Source organism: Pleurodeles waltl, chromosome 10, assembly GCF_031143425.1.
Source record: "Pleurodeles waltl isolate 20211129_DDA chromosome 10, aPleWal1.hap1.20221129, whole genome shotgun sequence".
Lineage (NCBI taxonomy): Eukaryota > Metazoa > Chordata > Amphibia > Caudata > Salamandridae > Pleurodeles > Pleurodeles waltl.
In genome coordinates, this window is record NC_090449.1 from 298,551,215 (window position 1) to 298,564,623 (window position 13,409).

At 48.2% G+C, this 13,409-nt stretch overlaps 1 protein-coding gene across 1 annotated transcript in view; it reads right to left on the minus strand.

Annotated features, from left to right (window-relative positions):
* The window catches only part of CREBBP (CREB binding protein), a 1,321,122-nt gene that overhangs the window by 844,916 nt on the left and 462,797 nt on the right, over positions 1-13,409 (minus strand). The window lies entirely within an intron of this gene.

Here is a 13,409-nt window from a genome sequence, read left to right on the forward strand (position 1 = left end):
CTAACTTACTCAACATTATGGGCACTAACACTGTGTTAACTGCCGGTGCAGATTTTTAGACACCATCTTGGTTGGCAGTTAAGTTATCGTTCCAGGCTCGGTATTAAATGAGCTGAAGAATGTGGACGCGTGCCGCTGGCAAGCCTAAGGCGTGTCAAAGGTAAGCCCGTCTGTGTCTATCTGCGCTAAGTACAGGCCAAGACCACTAGTCAAAATATCCTTTACTCCAGGGCCCAAATGCGAGAGCTAAATTTGCCTTGTGCAGGACTTCTGAATTAGGTGCTGAACCAGATGACTACCATTGGGATCACTGTCACTGGACTTGTCCAGTGAAAGTAACAATTAAAGGACACTGCTGAGACGTGCTGCTCCTCGTATTCCTCAGGAAAGGGTATTAATGCAAAAAGTTATTATTAAATACATATTCCCTTCTTTAAACATAGACATAAATTGTGCATGCATATCGAAGACAACACTCTTGACACAGCTTTTTTGACTGAGACTTGGGCAGATAACAGCTCAGACCCTGATCTGTGTGAGGCACTTTCCACAGGCTATTCTATAAAGAGACTTGCTCGGCCAAATAAATGGGAGGAGGTTTTTCATGAACACATGGAATTATTTTGTAACCCACTTCAAGCCATAGGATGTGAAGCTATGTACTGCAGATGTAGGGTATCTAAACAATCTTTTTTTTAACAGATTATTGATATACAGACCACCTGGCCTGAAAGCAAGTTTTCTAGAAAATGCAGGAGGTATCCTTGAACCTTTTATGCAGTATGTAAATTGTACTCTACCACCGGACCTCAAATTTTATCTTGAGGATACCAACAGTAATGAAACAGAGTCGCTGCTTGATATTGTCAGCAGTTTTAATCTCTTTCCTCAGTTTTTGCTCCCACATACACAGCTGGCCACACCCTAGATGGCTTTTTTTCAAATTATTTGGATCTGAGGTTTAAGGATGTGGTTCCTATAATCTTGTCGGAGCATAAGGTTATTCATTTTAGCATCATAGTAAATTCTCTTTCTGATCAGCCAAACTTGCATACACTATATAAAAAAAGTCCAAGCCTGGCACAAAATCTCCATTTCGGAGTTGGCTGACACCCTTGAGAAATCCTTCTTCAAGTTTATAAAAGACAAACCTACGGCCAGGACCTTCTCAGATTGGTTGGAAGCCACTATTCGAATTCATGTCCCTGTAAAAAAAATCATCAAGTGCTTCAGAAGCAGACCATCAGCTGCTTGGTATTCATTACAGCTCAGGGAACTAAAATGCAAATGGCGGTAGGAAGAAATGTAGAGAAAACAATATGCCACGGAGGAGAAAGTTAAATATAATAAGCTTCTTCAAGAATATAAAAAGTTGATTGCTTCAGAAAAAAAGAAATATTTTACTGATAAGATTTCTGCGGCCAAAAATTTTACCAGAGAATTGTTTACATATTTTCTGCACTACCGAATTGCTGTAGTAGTTCATCATCTCATCTTTTTTGCAATCAGCTTGCAGTTAATTAAAAAATAAAGTCGAAGAGATTTTCTATAAACTTAACACTAAGAATAGTTCCTGTGATCCTCCTTAAGACCATCTTAATATAGCCTAAGTTTGAATATTTTAACTAGTGGGCCCAACAAAATCCGGAGCCCCTTGAGACCCATGCCCTCCCAACTTATTACACAAGATTATCAATAGAATAGTACACCTTCTAACACAGCTTTTTAACTTTATCCTGGTAGCAGGAATGTTCCAGTTAGAATGGAAAATAGCCTTTAATATTCCTTTGCTAAGAAAGCCTCCATCAGACCCTAAGGAGGTGAAAAAGTACTGCCCTATATCTCAGCTACCATTTCCAACTAAAGTTTTAGAAAAAACATCTGAACATATCGTTGTCTAAATTTATTGAGGAGAATAACACGCTGGACTCAGCCCAATTTGGTTTTAGTCCAAATCACAGCACAGTGTCTGCCTTAGTAGTAGCTGCAGACCAAGTGAGCTTCATTTTGGACAGTGGGGGAAAGGCCGCAATGATTTTGTTGGATTTATCTGCAGCTTGGTAGGTGCTGGCATTAGAGACTCCATTCTGGAGCTGCTTCGCTCTTTTCTGTCCCAAAGAGACCACTCAGTGGCCTTGGGGAAATTGGTTTCCAAATCCTTTTCGCTACCATGTGTGGTGCCTCAAGGATCATCATTGAGTTTAACATTTGTGTGCCCCTCCTGACAAAGCTAATTCGATCTTTTGGCTTTGCTCTAGTAGCATATACAGATGACACTCAGCGTACTGTGTCTATCTCGAGGAATGTGGACGAGACGCCCCTCTTTTAATAGCCGTATGAGTGCTGTAGGGAAGTGGAAAACACCAACAGTCTTAAGGTAAATTCTGCAAAGACTGAATGTAAAGAAATGGCTCCCTGTTGCAGTTACCCCCCCACTTTTTGCCTGATACTGATGCTGACTTGACTAAGAAGTGTGCTGGGACCCTGCTAACCAGGCCCCAGCACCAGTGTTCCTTCACCTAAAATGTACCATTGTATCCACAATTGGCACACCCTGGCATTCAGATAAGTCCCTTGTAAACTGGTACTTCTAGTACCAAGGGCCCTGATGCCAAGGAAAGGTCTCTAAGGGCTGCAGCATGTCTTATGCCACCCTAGAGACCCCTCACTCAGCACAGACACACTGCTTACAAGCCTGTGTGTGCTAGTGAGAACAAAATGAGTAAGTCGACATGGCACTCCCCTCAGGGTGCCATGCCAGCCTCTCACTGCCTATGCAGTATAGGTAAGACACCCCTCTAGCAGGCCTTACAGCCCTAAGGCAGGGTGCACTATACCATAGGTGAGGGTACCAGTGCATGAGCACTGTGCCCCTACAGTGTCTAAACAAAACCTTAGACATTGTAAGTGCAGGGTAGCCATAAGAGTATATGGTCTGGGAGTCTGTTTTACACGAACTCCACAGCACCATAATGGCTACACTGAAAACTGGAAAGTTTGGTATCAAACTTCTCAGCACAATAAATGCACACTGATGCCAGTGTACATTTTATTGTAAAATACACCACAGAGGGCACCTTAGAGGTGCCCCCTAAAACTTAACCGACTATCTGTGTAGGCTGACTAGTTCCAGCAGCCTGCCACACTAGAGACATGTTGCTGGCCCCATGGGGAGAGTGCCTTTGTCACTCTGAGGCCAGTAACAAAGCCTGCACTGGGTGGAGATGCTAACACCTCCCCCAGGCAGGAGCTGTGACACCTGGCGGTGAGCCTCAAAGGCTCACCCCTTTGTCACAGCCCAGCAGGGCACTCCAGCTTAGTGGAGTTGCCCGCCCCCTCCGGCCACGGCCCCCACTTTTGGCGGCAAGGCTGGAGGGAACAAAGAAAGCAACAAGGAGGAGTCACTGGCCAGTCAGGACAGCCCCTAAGGTGTCCTGAGCTGAAGTGACTCTAACTTTTAGAAATCCTCCATCTTGCAGATGGAGGATTCCCCCAATAGGGTTAGGATTGTGACCCCCTCCCCTTGGGAGGAGGCACAAAGAGGGTGTACCCACCCTCAGGGCTAGTAGCCATTGGCTACTAACCCCCCAGACCTAAACACGCCCTTAAATTTAGTATTTAAGGGCTACCCTGAACCCTAGAAAATTAGATTCCTGCAACTACAAGAAGAAGGACTGCCTAGCTGAAAAACCCCTGCAGAGGAAGACCAGAAGACGACAACTGCCTTGGCTCCAGAAACTCACCGGCCTGTCTCCTGCCTTCCAAAGATCCTGCTCCAGCGACGCCTTCCAAAGGGACCAGCGACCTCGACATCCTCTGAGGACTGCCCCTGCTTCGAAAAGACAAGAAACTCCCGAGGACAGCGGACCTGCTCCAAGAAAGGCTGCAACTTTGTTTCCAGCAGCTTTAAAGAACCCTGCAAGCTCCCCGCAAAAGGCGTGAGACTTGCAACACTGCACCCGGCGACCCCGACTCGGCTGGTGGCGATCCAACACCTCAGGAGGGACCCCAGGACTACTCTAAGACTGTGAGTACAAAAACCTGCCCCCCCTGAGCCCCCACAGCGCCGCCTGCAGAGGGAATCCCGAGGCTTCCCCTGACCGCGACTCTTTGAATCCTAAGTCCCGACACCTGGGAGAGACCCTGCACCCGCAGCCCCCAGGACCTGAAGGACCGGACTTTCACTGGAGGAGTGACCCCCAGGAGTCCCTCTCCCTTGCCCAAGTGGAGGTTTCCCCGAGGAACCCCCCCCTTGCCTGCCTGCAGCGCTGAAGAGATCCCTAGATCTCCCATTGACTTCCATTACAAACCCGACGCTTGTTTCTACACTGCACCCGGCCGCCCCCGCGCTGCTGAGGGTGAAATTTCTGTGTGGACTTGTGTCCCCCCCGGTGCCCTACAAAACCCCCCTGGTCTGCCCTCCGAAGACGCGGGTACTTACCTGCAAGCAGACCGGAATCGGGGCACCCCCTTCTCTCCATTCTAGCCTATGTGTTTTGGGCACCACTTTGAACTCTGCACCTGACCGGCCCTGAGCTGCTGGTGTGGTGACTTTGGGGTTGCTCTGAACCCCCAACGGTGGGCTACCTTAGACCAAGAACTAAGCCCTGTAAGTGTCTTACTTACCTGGTTAACCTAACCAATACTTACCTCCCCTAGGAACTGTGAAAATTGCACTAAGTGTCCACTTTTAAAACAGCTATTTGTGAATAACTTGAAAAGTATACATGCAATTTTGATGATTTGAAGTTCCTAAAGTACTTACCTGCAATACCTTTCGAAGGAGATATTACATGTAGAATTTGAACCTGTGGTTCTTAAAATAAACTAAGAAAAGATATTTTTCTATATAAAAACCTATTGGCTGGATTTGTCTCTGAGTGTGTGTACCTCATTTATTGTCTATGGGTATGTACAACAAATGCTTAACACTACTCCTTGGATAAGCCTACTGCTCGACCACACTACCACAAAATAGAGCATTAGTATTATCTATTTTTACCACTATTTTACCTCTAAGGGGAACCCTTGGACTCTGTGCATGCTATTCCTTACTTTGAAATAGCACATACAGAGCCAACTTCCTACATTGGTGGATCAGCGGTGGGGTACAAGACTTTGCATTTGCTGGACTACTCAGCCAATACCTGATCACACGACAAATTCCAAAATTGTCATTAGAAATTGATTTTTGCAATTTGAAAAGTTTTCTAAATTCTTAAAAGACCTGCTAGGGCCTTGTGTTAGATCCTGTTTAGCATTTCTTTTAGAGTTTAAAAGTTTGTAAAAGTTTGAATTAGATTCTAGAACCAGTTGTAGATTCTTAAAAGTATTCCAACTTTTAGAAGCAAAATGTCTAGCACAGATGTGACTGTGGTGGAACTCGACACCACACCTTACCTCCATCTTAAGATGAGGGAGCTAAGGTCACTCTGTAAAATAAAGAAAATAACAATGGGCCCCAAACCTACCAAAATACAGCTCCAGGAGCTTTTGGCAGAGTTTGAAAAGGCCAACCCCTCTGAGGGTGGCAACTCAGAGGAAGAGGATAGTGACCAGGAGGAAAATTCCCCCCTACCAGTCCTATCTAGGGAGAACAGGGTCCCTCAAACCCTGACTCCAAAAATAATAGTCAGAGATGCTGGTTCCCTCACAGGAGAGACCAACACCTCTGAAATCACTGAGGATAACTCCAGTGAAGATGACCCCCTGTTAGCCAGGATGGTCAAAAGATTGGCTTTGGAAAAGCAGCTCCTAGCCATAGAGAGGGAAAGAAAAGAGATGGGCCTAGGTCCCATCAATGGTGGCAGCAACTTAAATAGGGTCAGAGATTCTCCTGACATCCTAAAAATCCCCAAAGGGATTGTAACAAAATATGAAGATGGTGATGACATCACCAAATGGTTCACAGCTTTTGAGAGGGCTTGTGTAACCAGAAAAGTGAACAGATCTCACTGGGGTGCTCTCCTTTGGGAAATGTTCACTGGAAAGTGTAGGGATAGACTCCTCACACTCTCTGGAAAAGATGCAGAATCTTATGACCTCATGAAGGGTACCCTGATTGAGGGCTTTGGATTCTCCACTGAGGAGTATAGAATTAGATTCAGGGGGGCTCAAAAATCCTCGAGCCAGACCTGGGTTGATTTTGTAGACTACTCAGTAAAAACACTAGATGGTTGGTTAACTGGAAATGAAGTGTGTGACTATGTTGGGCTTTATAATTTGTTTATGAAAGAACACATTTTAAGTAACTGCTTCAATGAAAAGTTGCATCAGTATCTGGTAGACCTAGGTCCAATTTCTCCCCAAGAATTGGGAAAGAAGGCAGACCACTGGGTCAAGACTAGGGTAACCAAAACTTCCACTGGGGGTGACCAAAAGAAAGGGGTTACAAAAACTCCCCAGGAGAAAGTGGGTAACACTAGAAACAAAGAAAAAGAGTCCTCTGTAGGCCCCCAAAAACCAGAACAGGTGGGTGGGCCCCAGGACACAACCCAAAACAAAGGTGGGTACCAGGGTAAGAACTGGGATGCCACTAAGGCATGGTGCCACAACTGTAAACAGTCTGGGCACCACACCAAGGACACTTCTTGTCCCAAAAACAAACCCCAGAACAAAATTCCTGGGGTAACCAGTGTAGCCATGGGAGATGACTCCTCAGATGAGGAGGTCTTCCTAGCCTTCAACTGGAAACAGGGCCCAACAGGTGAGTTGGAGATTCCAGAGGGAAGTAGACACTTCCACCACCTACTGGTGAATGGAATCCCAACCACTGCCCTGAGAGACACTTGTGCCAGTCACACTATTGTGCATGACCGGCTGGTGCTCTCAAACCAGTACATCCCAGGTGAGACTGCCAGGGTAAGAGTTAGCCTAGACAGGGTCACTAAGAGGCCTGTGGCTTTAGTGCCCATAGAAGTGGGTGGCACTCTTAGCTGGAGAAGGGTAGTAGTCAGTACAGACCTCCCCCTTGATTGTCTCCTTGGAAATGACTACCCAGAGGTTAGTCAGAGCCCAAGAGAGGAACTGGTCCAGTGCCAGTCCTCTCCCAAGGATTCTGGAAGTCCCGCCTCTGCAGTAAATGCAAGCAGGCCCCAGAAGAAGAAGAAAAGAAAACAGAGTAGGAAGGGTGGACAACCTTTAGCCAAGGTTACAGCAAGCCAAGGAGATTCTGCTCCAGTAGGGGAGAACTCCAAAAATGGCCCTGATAAAGTCCAACCTGACCCACAAGAAGTCCTGGCTAGTCAGGCAACTGTTAAACCTGAGTGGGTGGCTCCTCAGCTAACAGAAGAAAGAGTGGAAGAAGGGTGTTTACTACAAGATGTGGTAACCCCCCACTCTAATACAGCAGACAGGCAACCTGAACCCCAAGAGGCCTGTAACTTAGCCCCTTCCCTTTTAGGTGAAGAGCTAAAGGTGTGGTTCTGGGCACTGACAGCTGTCAGTGGCCTCTGCTGGGTGTTAGCCTTTATGGCTGCACTATCCTTAGCATGGTGGTCTGACCCCATGCCAAATAGCAAGTTAGGCCCCCTGACCCTATTGGTCATGGTGGGGTTACTCCAGCTCTGGGTAACCTCTCTGGGTAAGCTAGGGGTAACCCTGGCCAAGATAAGGTTAGCAGAGGTGGATACCTCTAAGACCAAAATAGAAAGAGTGGGTGGAGACATTGAAGAGGCAGACAAGAGGCAATTCAGGCTAGGTCCTATCACTGTGGAAGTGGGTCAGTTCCCCAAAGGGAATGACCTGAACAGAAGGATGTAAGGCAGAGTAGGCCCTGCAACTAACCAGCCTATTTCTCCTACTCTTCCTCGCCTGACAGACTAGGAAGACTCTCCCAGCTTGGGCTGAGTCTCCTGGCCTGTAGGCTGGGGGGGGCTTGTGTAAAGAAATGGCTCCCTGTTGCAGTTACCCCCCCACTTTTTGCCTGATACTGATGCTGACTTGACTAAGAAGTGTGCTGGGACCCTGCTAACCAGGCCCCAGCACCAGTGTTCCTTCACCTAAAATGTACCATTGTATCCACAATTGGCACACCCTGGCATTCAGATAAGTCCCTTGTAAACTGGTACTTCTAGTACCAAGGGCCCTGATGCCAAGGAAAGGTCTCTAAGGGCTGCAGCATGTCTTATGCCACCCTAGAGACCCCTCACTCAGCACAGACACACTGCTTACAAGCCTGTGTGTGCTAGTGAGAACAAAATGAGTAAGTCGACATGGCACTCCCCTCAGGGTGCCATGCCAGCCTCTCACTGCCTATGCAGTATAGGTAAGACACCCCTCTAGCAGGCCTTACAGCCCTAAGGCAGGGTGCACTATACCATAGGTGAGGGTACCAGTGCATGAGCACTGTGCCCCTACAGTGTCTAAACAAAACCTTAGACATTGTAAGTGCAGGGTAGCCATAAGAGTATATGGTCTGGGAGTCTGTTTTACACGAACTCCACAGCACCATAATGGCTACACTGAAAACTGGAAAGTTTGGTATCAAACTTCTCAGCACAATAAATGCACACTGATGCCAGTGTACATTTTATTGTAAAATACACCACAGAGGGCACCTTAGAGGTGCCCCCTAAAACTTAACCGACTATCTGTGTAGGCTGACTAGTTCCAGCAGCCTGCCACACTAGAGACATGTTGCTGGCCCCATGGGGAGAGTGCCTTTGTCACTCTGAGGCCAGTAACAAAGCCTGCACTGGGTGGAGATGCTAACACCTCCCCCAGGCAGGAGCTGTGACACCTGGCGGTGAGCCTCAAAGGCTCACCCCTTTGTCACAGCCCAGCAGGGCACTCCAGCTTAGTGGAGTTGCCCGCCCCCTCCGGCCACGGCCCCCACTTTTGGCGGCAAGGCTGGAGGGAACAAAGAAAGCAACAAGGAGGAGTCACTGGCCAGTCAGGACAGCCCCTAAGGTGTCCTGAGCTGAAGTGACTCTAACTTTTAGAAATCCTCCATCTTGCAGATGGAGGATTCCCCCAATAGGGTTAGGATTGTGACCCCCTCCCCTTGGGAGGAGGCACAAAGAGGGTGTACCCACCCTCAGGGCTAGTAGCCATTGGCTACTAACCCCCCAGACCTAAACACGCCCTTAAATTTAGTATTTAAGGGCTACCCTGAACCCTAGAAAATTAGATTCCTGCAACTACAAGAAGAAGGACTGCCTAGCTGAAAAACCCCTGCAGAGGAAGACCAGAAGACGACAACTGCCTTGGCTCCAGAAACTCACCGGCCTGTCTCCTGCCTTCCAAAGATCCTGCTCCAGCGACGCCTTCCAAAGGGACCAGCGACCTCGACATCCTCTGAGGACTGCCCCTGCTTCGAAAAGACAAGAAACTCCCGAGGACAGCGGACCTGCTCCAAGAAAGGCTGCAACTTTGTTTCCAGCAGCTTTAAAGAACCCTGCAAGCTCCCCGCAAAAGGCGTGAGACTTGCAACACTGCACCCGGCGACCCCGACTCGGCTGGTGGCGATCCAACACCTCAGGAGGGACCCCAGGACTACTCTAAGACTGTGAGTACAAAAACCTGCCCCCCCTGAGCCCCCACAGCGCCGCCTGCAGAGGGAATCCCGAGGCTTCCCCTGACCGCGACTCTTTGAATCCTAAGTCCCGACACCTGGGAGAGACCCTGCACCCGCAGCCCCCAGGACCTGAAGGACCGGACTTTCACTGGAGGAGTGACCCCCAGGAGTCCCTCTCCCTTGCCCAAGTGGAGGTTTCCCCGAGGAACCCCCCCCTTGCCTGCCTGCAGCGCTGAAGAGATCCCTAGATCTCCCATTGACTTCCATTACAAACCCGACGCTTGTTTCTACACTGCACCCGGCCGCCCCCGCGCTGCTGAGGGTGAAATTTCTGTGTGGACTTGTGTCCCCCCCGGTGCCCTACAAAACCCCCCTGGTCTGCCCTCCGAAGACGCGGGTACTTACCTGCAAGCAGACCGGAATCGGGGCACCCCCTTCTCTCCATTCTAGCCTATGTGTTTTGGGCACCACTTTGAACTCTGCACCTGACCGGCCCTGAGCTGCTGGTGTGGTGACTTTGGGGTTGCTCTGAACCCCCAACGGTGGGCTACCTTAGACCAAGAACTAAGCCCTGTAAGTGTCTTACTTACCTGGTTAACCTAACCAATACTTACCTCCCCTAGGAACTGTGAAAATTGCACTAAGTGTCCACTTTTAAAACAGCTATTTGTGAATAACTTGAAAAGTATACATGCAATTTTGATGATTTGAAGTTCCTAAAGTACTTACCTGCAATACCTTTCGAAGGAGATATTACATGTAGAATTTGAACCTGTGGTTCTTAAAATAAACTAAGAAAAGATATTTTTCTATATAAAAACCTATTGGCTGGATTTGTCTCTGAGTGTGTGTACCTCATTTATTGTCTATGGGTATGTACAACAAATGCTTAACACTACTCCTTGGATAAGCCTACTGCTCGACCACACTACCACAAAATAGAGCATTAGTATTATCTATTTTTACCACTATTTTACCTCTAAGGGGAACCCTTGGACTCTGTGCATGCTATTCCTTACTTTGAAATAGCACATACAGAGCCAACTTCCTACACTGAAGTTTTGTTCTTTGGAAAACAATTCCCCATTCTGGGACCAATCATAGTGGCCTCAAGAGTTGTGTTTTCTCTACCTTCCCCAGTAACTACTGTAAAGAATTTGGGAGTAATCTTTGATTCTGGTCTCACTTTGAAGGCCCAGATAAATAGTTAACTTATCTTGCTTTTTCTTACTGTGCAAGTTTAGAAAGATTTTTTTGGTATATACCGTTTGACCTGCAAAAAGAGGTGATAACAAGCCTTGGTGTTATCTCGGCTTGATTATTGCAATGCTCTTCATGTTACCGGACATCAGCACACTCTGCAAAAACTGCATTATCTTCAAAATGCGGCAGCGAGACTGTTGCAGAAAATTCCTAAGTTCCAGTCAATTTCCGGTTCCTTGCAAGAGTTGCACTTGCTACCAATAAAGAACCGAGTCAGATATAAAACTCTATGCATTGCTCACAAAGTTATATATAGAGCTGCTCCAATTTTCTGGAAGGAAAAGGTTACCTGGTATGCCCCCAGAAGGCTACTTTGTTCTATTAATGCCAGCCTAATGAATGTGCAAAAAAATCAAACTATCTAATTTTAGGGGCGGGAGTTTTATCTACGCTACTGCTCAATTGTGGAATAGCCTACTGGTTAAACTGAGAAGCACATCTAATTAAAAGTTAAATGCTTTACACTTGTTCCTTTGAGTAAGCTTTACTCCTCAGAGCCACAACTACCTAGGGCTGAGCAGAAGGTTTGACAAACAAAACCTAAGGATTCTAAGGGGGGGTTGGTAAATGTATTACACAGTGAAGTCGCACAACCACACCAAATGCATCACATTACCTCACATCAAGACACTGCTGTTGGGTTGCGCTCTTGATTAGCCAGTTGTCCAGGTAAGGGAAGACATGGATGTTCTGTCACCGTAGGTATGAGGCTCCCACAGATAGACACTTGGTAAACATCCTGGGGGCGGTGGTGGCGCTGAACGACAGCACCTTGAACTGGTAGCGTTTGCTACTTACCACAAAATGGAAGTAGCAATGGTGTGCTGGTTGGATTGGGATGTGCATGTAGGCATCTCTGAGACTGAGGGCAGCCATGAAGTCAACTTGCTGCAGCAGCAGAAGAAAGACATACTGTAGAGTGATGAAGTGGAAGTGTTCCGACAGGATGTATCTGTTGAGGGGCCTGAAGGCCGGAGGGTCCTGAAGTCCAGGATAGGCCGGAGGGTCCTGAAGTCCAGGATAGGCCGGAGGGTCCTGAAGTCCAGGATAGGCCGGAGGGTCCTGAAGTCCAGGATAGGCCGGAGGGTCCTGAAGTCCAGGATAGGCCGGAGGGTCCTGAAGTCCAGGATAGGCCGGAGGGTCCTGAAGTCCAGGATAGGCCGGAGGGTCCTGAAGTCCAGGATAGGCCAGAGGGTCCTGAAGTCCAGGATAGGCCGGAGGGTCCTGAAGTCCAGGATAGGCCGGAGGGACCTGAAGTCCAGGATAGGCCGGAGGGACCTGAAGTCCAGGATAGGCCGGAGGGACCTGAAGTCCAGGATAGGCCGGAGGGACCTGAAGTCCAGGATAGGCCGGAGGGACCTGAAGTCCAGGATAGGCCGGAGGGACCTGTTTCTTGGGAATGAGGAAGGCCTTGTAGGTGTGATGGTACTGGCTCTACGGAACCCTTGAAGAGAAGCAAATCCAACTCCACCTGAAGCAGGAATTGGTATTGTGGGGAGAAGATGTGTTTGTGATGTGGAATAATGGGAGGAGTGGAAGTGAGCACCAAACAATAACTGTGTTAGATGATATCTTATTTCCATTGGTCGGAGGTGACCTGTTGCCAAATGGAGAAGAAACTTTGAAGTCGATTCCAAACAGGAGTTGTGTGATTGGTGGAAGGACAGCCAAGTCACTGCTTTGCTGGGGAAATTCCCTTGGAGAACCACCTTTGCCTCTAATTTTGGAGCTGCTGCCCCAGTAGGTGCAGCAGAAGTAACCACTAGAACAGGGCTGTTGGGACTGCTTACACCGGAAGGAAGTGGAAGCCTTAGGAGATGTGGCTTTGTTGCAACCTTGTATTGTCAGGGTCTGTGTTCCCTGGCAGGTGGACATCATACAGATCCCATGGATCATCCTGTGGGGCAGTCATATGAGTCCCCAGGGCTGTGTGCCTCATTGACCCCATTGGAGTGGAAGGAGGGGGGTTAGTATGCAGAGCAGAGGGTGCAGGCAGAGGGGGAGCTGATAATGGGATAAGTTGGTAAGTCAACGGCAGTGAGCTGGTAGTCTTATGCCTATTGCGTTGCTAAGGTAGTAGCTCTAGGGCTTCTTTGAAGCTAAGCTTCTTTTTTGATCAACCTGCTATAGACGTTAAAGGCTGAGTGAGGATTTAGCCCGCATGAGGATGGTTCAGGATGTCATGCTGGCAGGTATCAAATTCATCCTTCTGCTTCTAGAGGAGAGGTTCCAGGGAGCCCACAGAAAATGTCGGTTTCCACACCAAGGGATTCAGTGCTGGCACATGAGTCAGAGGTCCAACAGGTCTTCGATTTTGGAGACTTCAGCTCCAAAGGGTGGTTCATTGCCACAAGGATGGAGGTGGTTGGTTCCGAGTAAGTCAGCTATAAGATCTTCAGCGCCAGGCACAAGCTTAGAGTGGGTTCCGAAGCAGTTGGCAACCATGGCCAGATGCAGACCGGAGGCATGTCTCCAATCATTGGAGTCTGAAATTCTAGCCCCCTGGGCGGGGGCTGCTTGTAGAGGCAGCAGCGTAGTGGGGCAGGGGAGGAGGAATCATTCACAACCTGTGGTTTTATGTGGCATGTCACACACACACACACACACACACACACACACACACACACAC